This window comes from Sinohyriopsis cumingii, chromosome 9 (genome assembly GCF_028554795.1).
Source record: "Sinohyriopsis cumingii isolate HCF-2022 chromosome 9, ASM2855479v2, whole genome shotgun sequence".
Classification (NCBI taxonomy): Eukaryota; Metazoa; Mollusca; class Bivalvia; order Unionida; family Unionidae; genus Sinohyriopsis; species Sinohyriopsis cumingii.
This window is the reverse complement of record NC_142969.1, coordinates 28,916,133-28,923,876: the sequence shown is the minus strand read 5'-3', so window position 1 is coordinate 28,923,876 and position 7,744 is coordinate 28,916,133.

The window sequence follows — 7,744 nt, the reverse complement described above, 5'->3', positions numbered from 1 at the left end:
CCAGAAACAGATATTAACATATTTAGCATGCAGTGTAGCAGGTCTCACTCATAGACCAGAAACAGATATTAACAGATTTAGCATGCAGTGTAGCAGGTCTCACTCATAGACCAGAAACAGATATTAACAGATTTAGCATGCAGTGTAGCAGGTCTCACTCATAGACCAGAGATAGATATTAACACATTTAGCATGTAGTATAGCAGTAACAAATATTAATACTCATGTTTGCTCTTTATCATCAGAACTAGTCTTCCTGTTGCTGATGGTCACATTCATCCTTGTAAAACACCCTATTAGCAAAACACTCTATTAGCAAAACACTCTATTATAACAGATAAAGAATTATCAGAACTTAGGAATAATGTGTTATCAGTCTTTATTTTCATACCATCCCTATCACACACACACATACACATCTGTATCATACACACAGTTGCACATATACACTCATGCATGATACACATGCAGATAAACATATACACATATCTTTTCCTGTGTTATATACACACACACACACATCTTGAATATGAACAATGCATGTTCACATATACTATTCTGCATCACACACATGAAGACATGCACATACATACCTTACATAGACAACCAACGTACACATGTACCATTCTGTCTCATATAGACACACACACACACACACATATTTATATATTTTTACATATATATATATATATATATATATATATATATATATATATATATATATATATATATATATGACACAAACATTCATACATTAAAGAGTGAAAAATTTATACCATCCTGCATCAAATACATGTAGGCACATGCACACATACCTGATATTAAGACAGCACATATTTACCTTCCTGTATTATACATATGCATGTACACATATATATGCATCTTTACAACACGCTTAACATATATACCTTCCTGAATCATACACATGCAGACACACACATATATACCTTCTACTAAGACAATATATACACATATACTTTTATGCACCATTCATATCCATATACATGCATGTCTTATTTAAATACATTACCCAATCATAATACCTTAGGAGAACTCCTACTACCTCGCAAATCGAGCCCTCACTGATACTACCTTTAGCTAAAGGGAGCTAAAAGTTGTGTGCAAACCTACGAGTCGGTCGGGCAGAGTAATCTCCACTTAGTATAAGACCGTGCCAAAGCATTAGAATATATCAGTTACTACTTCCGCTCTTGCCTAGAAGCATGCCCACAACACGAGAGACCTCGCCAAAGCCTGAATATACATGTAAGAAACACTTACAAGGTGAAGGAGTGTTTTTCACTTCTGAGGAAAGTACACTCCATTTATATTTCCAATTTTTTTGTTGCTATCACTTTTTTTTCCAGGTAACCATAATTTGTTATAGCTCTGCTTCATCACCATTTTCAAACAGCATGTGCAGGCCAGTGGGCTTATACTTCCATACACGTGGTATTGTCATTATATTTTACTTGTATGTTTCATTGATTTTATTACTGTCTGAGGTCAATTTCTGGGTCAACTTTTAAGATTTTAGACATTGTGTTCTAAAATAGAGAAACAGAACTTCAATTTTATACGTTTTGATCTATTTGTCGTAAGATTGGAACTATGGAAAAAGCGCTGAAACGCACACCTCAGGACGAAAATGTCCTCAGTCTGCATAGACATTTCATTAGTCTGAATATTTCTGGCGGAAAAAGGGAGATAAATCAACTTACCATTCAACCACGCCGCGCCGGACATTGACACGCTCTGAAACAGCTTCGGCAGCCCCCTCCACCACATTTTTGGCAACCCCCTCTACCCTGTATGCTCGGGGTTCGACTTGATTCCGATTGCGGGACAGATCTAAACAACAGCCAAGTTCCCTCTTGACAGACGCACGGACAATATACATGGAACAAACATCCCATAACCCGAGCAGCAGAAGAGGTGAACATAGTCGTTTGCTAGAACGTCATTTTTTAAACATAAAGCTTCCTTCGAAAATGAAAATAAAAAGTCAGTAACGCCAAACCGCAGCCTCTAACTTACCGAGAGTGTGCCTAATTGGGTTAGTTTATTTTGTTACTTTATCGCTGTCATTCGTGTTTTTTAAGATGTATGCGCGTTTTGTTAACCGCGGTACGTTTCATTGAGATCGTTCACCTCTTCAGCAGCTATAAATTAATGAGTAATTAAATCAGTCTCTCACCCAAATATTTTATCAAGACCTATATGTTATTGTGATCGTAGGTCATGTAAATGTATTGTTATAAATCCATGCGGAGCAGATTGCGCTTGTCCAAAGAAGTTTTCTAATTTGATGATATCCATATCACCACTACTCCAAGTTTGATGAATATTTCGCAGAGTATGTATATGGACTCCATTAAACACAATTAAAATATTGCAGTTATTTCTGATCACTTTAAGTATTTTTGTATATCGTTGAGTAACATAAATCACATCAGTATTTTTATGTCTGCCTCGAGAAAATATTATTGCTGGATTCGATTGTTTGTCCAGCATTACGTCGTCATATTCTACTAAATCATTAATAAATCCATCCTGGTCGTCTACGGATGGTGCTTCATCAATATCAGTTATAAAATTAATAACATCACCGTCTTCATTTAACAATTTTGAGTTTTCATTAAAAGTTTTAAGTATATTATAAAACCGCTGATCATCAATGGATGGTGCTACTAAATACAACTTATCCCACTTGAGCCATATCATTATTAGGCTGCGTAACAATTGTGATTTACCCGATCCGGACGGACCTATTATTATCATTCTGATGGAACTTGGTAATGCTGAAATATGTTTGACTGGATCTTGTTTTCGTGTCGCTGAGAAATCAATGACATCCATGTTACACAAGTATAATAAATAATATGAATTTATATTGCGTTATACGCAGAGCATCCACATAGACAAGATGATTAACAACAATAATAATAAAACATAAAAAGCGTGCACTTACAGATAAATGTGTAAAATGTGGCACAAATAAATATAAATTTATCTCCCTTGACAAATCAAGGAAAATTGATGGTGATATCGCTACTTCATTAGGAAAATTACCAGGAGCTCCATGGGCTAACTACCCAGGAGAAAAACATCTTCCGGGATATAATTATTGTGGTCCTGGAACCCGATTTGACGAGCGAGATCAACCAAGACCTGCAGAGTATCCTCTAAACGCTATTGATCAGACATGTCCTGCATACGATGTAGATTATAAAAGTAAAGAGCTGCAACAACGACATATTGCAGACGTAAACCTAATGCATGCATTAAATTCTATATAATAAAACTCGTTAAGAGAATCGTTAGCTAATTGGTTGGTACAATCTGCGATGAAAGGTAAATTATATTTGGAGCCGGTAATTAATCAACCGATTATTATTATAATGGAATCGATTTATTATCGCCCAATGGGATATTGGAAAGATAGAGCAGCTGTTAGCAGCCTTGCCGATGCAGCAAATGTTACACGTTCTGTTTTTTGCTGCAAAAGGGTTAGCACGACAGGCAATATGGCAAATTTACCTACCACCACCTAAAAATATTCAGCATGCACATTTTGATGTCAGCATCCTAATGAAGTTCATCAAGCAGATATTTTATTTTTACCACATGATATTATTAAAATTGGAAAACGTCAATTAACATACAAATACGCTTTAACTGTCGTTGATGTTGCAAGTAGATATAAGGAATCTGGGCCGTTATCAACTAAAACAGCAACCTTACGATGGCCACAACTATTACAGGTTGATCCTGGCTAGGAATATCTTGGTGCGGTATCATCGTTGATGAAGCAACACAACGTTGGATTCAGACGAGCACATACCGCAATTCATCGTGATCAGGCAATTGTTGAACGATTTAATCGAACACTTGCTGAGCGTGTATTTGGATATCAATATGCAAAAGAAATAATTCAGAAAGATATGAGAACTCGCGAATGGGTTGCAAGATTATCACATGTAATAGCTGCATTAAATAATGAAATTACTTGAACAACTGCTATGAAACCCGTTAATGCGATTATGGAAAAAAACAGAGACCTTTTTCAGGAAGTCGAATCTTGGACTTTTTACACTCCAAAATGTAACGCATGCGCAATCAACGTAGGGCAACTCGTAAGCAAATCTCATGTACATAGTGTATGTTCGTTAACAAAGTTTCAAATACATTTTTAAAGGTTTGATATCTGTATACATTTCACAGAAATAGTGTGTTTAAAAATCAGGCGTACATAGTTCAGTAACCTATCTAAAACAGAAAAGTAGATATGAGCACAAAAAGCATCAGAGGACCAGGGCAGCAGACAGGATTGGTGGGCTCTATGTAAAATTATCCAATAGGCCCCAACGAATCACAGATTGAAACAACGGTGGACCCCCTGACTGTTGTGGTCCCGAGGAATTTGTCCTACTCTGTCTGAGGTCTTGGATAGGACTTACAAAGTTGTATGATCCATTTCTGAAAGGAAAGGGGTGGGTGGACGATTTTCGTTAGTGACCAGAATTTCAATTTGTACAAATCTACGTGTATTTAGATGACTCTTCAAGACTATATACTCGCGAAAACATGAGGACTTACAAATCTCTTTGTTGCATATAATTAATTTCATAGTGGACGGATGCATACAGGTGAACGCATTATCAGTGCAAACGTAATCAGATCCCAAGCCCAATCCGATAAGCCACACGAGTTACACATAGCTCATAGTACTGTAGCAACTGGCCATTGCAAATGTATCGCAGGATGAGCTAACTCGTAATTTCTTAGCCAATCCAGTGTATCATAAGCAGTTTTGGGATTCAGATTCATTCCCATTTCATTTATCATCTAAATTGCAAATATTTGAGGAATCTGCTTAATGTGCGATGTGCCGCCTTTGGTGTTCATTGTTTGCTGCTAATTAGACAAGTTAACTTGTTTATCTTCGGATTATTCATTACCATGCAGCCATGGGGAGTGGAGGGGGGGCGGGGGGGGGGGGCGGGCGGAGTTAAGATGAGAGTCACAATGCAGTAACCTAAAGAAATAAATACTCATTTATTGTTAAAAATACTTGATGAAAATGTACATTTCAACTCTTATGCTTGTGGGCTGGCATATTATTGTTTACTACTATCTGCGGCAATCTATAATGACAAATGTTCTATTCTTTTTTTTTGGGGGGGGGGTGCTCTCTCCGGTTGATCTTTTCAGACCAATTGGGGAGTCCCTCCTGCCCTACTTGTGGTTGTGCTGTACATTTTGTGATTCTTTTATATTTTACCATCTTCTGTACATGAATAATTTTATATATATATATATATATATATATATATATATATAAAATTTAATTTTTATTTTTTATTTATATTTTTGTTGTTTCTTTTTCTTTCTTTGCCTGTTTCAATTATTGTATCTTCTAATAATTTTTTCTTTTTAATTTTTTTAATTTTTTAAATTGAATATTTGATGGAACTATACGAGGCATTCGTCGTCTTCTAAGTTGAAAGTCCTATTCATGTAAGAAGTGTAGGTCACTCGATTTGCCTTACGTCAAGTCGGTTCGAGTCTCGAATTCAGCCAATTTGGGTATGTGAAAAAGCTTGCCAGTAGCTTCTCGTGGGTTGGTGGTTCTTTCTGGGGTTTTCCCGGGTTCTTCCTCCATCATTAATAACGGCCGCCATGTATAGCCTATTGTGTGCTGAAAAATGGTGCTAAACCCCACAACAACAAGCCCTACTTCAAATGCGCATGACCGTAACGGATGCGGCTCTGGGATATGTTTGGCCAGCTAAAAATAGCATCTGAAAATGACCTATACCAATACAACAACATGACTTTTCAAAACAACCAGCATTAAGTAATGTTACTGTAAGATATTTACATGAACCCGGTGAACTTAAAGGCGGTAAAATAGAGCGACTAATCCTATTCGGAGTATTGCAACACATAAAATTTCTAAGCGTGGTAAGATCTACGGGTAGACCTACATACTAGATTCAACTGCTCCTCAACGTGGATTTGTACGCGAACAATTACAAGTAATTCATCAAGACACACAATTACCACCGCGTTCACTTTTGTAAACTAGCACCTCGACGTCGATTACATTCAAGACAAGTCAGCATTATATTTTCCCGTGTATGTCCAAACTACTATTAATTCTGTCTGGTGTAAATTGTCTTGGGCTATGATTTGAATACTGCCACAACATTACTGTGTTACAGCTTGCATAATGATTATTTTGCTGTTGTTTTAATATCATGATGAATTCAGCATTGACATCAAAGTCGCGTTTATTATATTATTTTTTGTCACACTGTTTATAACTAAAAAGAATTACTATATCATTGTCAATAACATCGCTATTACCAGCAGTTTCTGTAAAGTTTATGACAATTTTCCGCAGCTGAGATATTCTTCTGACTCAAGACACTACGAGATAAAATGAGTTTGACCTTTCGATAGGATCATCTGCGATCTAAACTTTTGTATCAGAGATGGTCAATCCTTGTGATGAATGAATCGTCATTGCGTATCCTAGCGTCCACGGAGTTTTGTCTCTGACTCCATCTCTGACTCCATCAGAAGTTAACGCGCTGTCAACAACACTGACAGAAATAAAACAATATCTTTTAACACAAGATTTTGTTTCTCTGATGATCCTGGTACATCAACGTTGATATTCTGCCGTTGTGTATTAATCGGCTGATAACACAATGGTACGGGTAGATTTGAAAACTCTTCCTTATGTAACATAAATAATTGTTTTTGAAGTGTATCACGAACTTTCTTTCTACTTACAACTACTATCAAATCATTTGACCTCCATAAATTCCAAAAAATTAATAATTAGATTTTTTGAAGTTATTTCACGCATTATTTCACCCTAAATTTTATTCGGTTTTAGTCTGATTAATTTCTTAAACTCTCTTAACTATGGATCAAGCGTTCTATGATCATCAGTTATTTCTTCATAATAATCTACAAACTTCCTCAGCCATTTATGCGGAGACGATCCAAACAGGTGGCGACACCATGATCGCTACACATTATTATAGCAGTATATTTTGTCAATAACCAATCAAGAAATATTTTTAACGTTTCTAATGAAACAGTGCATATGTCATCCCAAACAATAATCCATGGAATATATTTCTTCCCTATTCGTTCAGGAATCCATTTCTCTCCCTTCCATCGAAAGAATTTATGATAAGTGCATGATTTAATATTTCTTTCTCTCATTTCTCTTGCGAGTCTTTGTGTAGGTGTTAATACAACTATTTATGAACAGCGGTTCAATAATAATTCAATCATACAAGTTGTTTTACCTGAACATCCAGACCCATTGAGATAAACTGTTTTATTTCTAGCTACATGATCAAAAACAGATGGTGCAGATGATAATTTTAATATTTGATTTTTTTAAATTAATACATATCCTTAATTTCAGCGTTGGTTGATTTAGAATAATTAAGTATATATTCTTCTTTTATTCTCCATTCACCCCATGATGAAAAAGTGTCAATATGTAGCTGTTCTAGTAAGCCCGTATTCTTGTTGATAAAAATGAAACCGTAGCGACTCTAACAGCAAAGTAAAAAATTATAGTTATCATCGATAATAAATTTATCAAAATGTACGCGCGCATTGAAAATCTTAAATGAGTAAACTGCGGTGACTCACCATCCATATAACTAACAGTTGTGCTTAATTTAGTTCCGTCTGATAAATTAACATCACT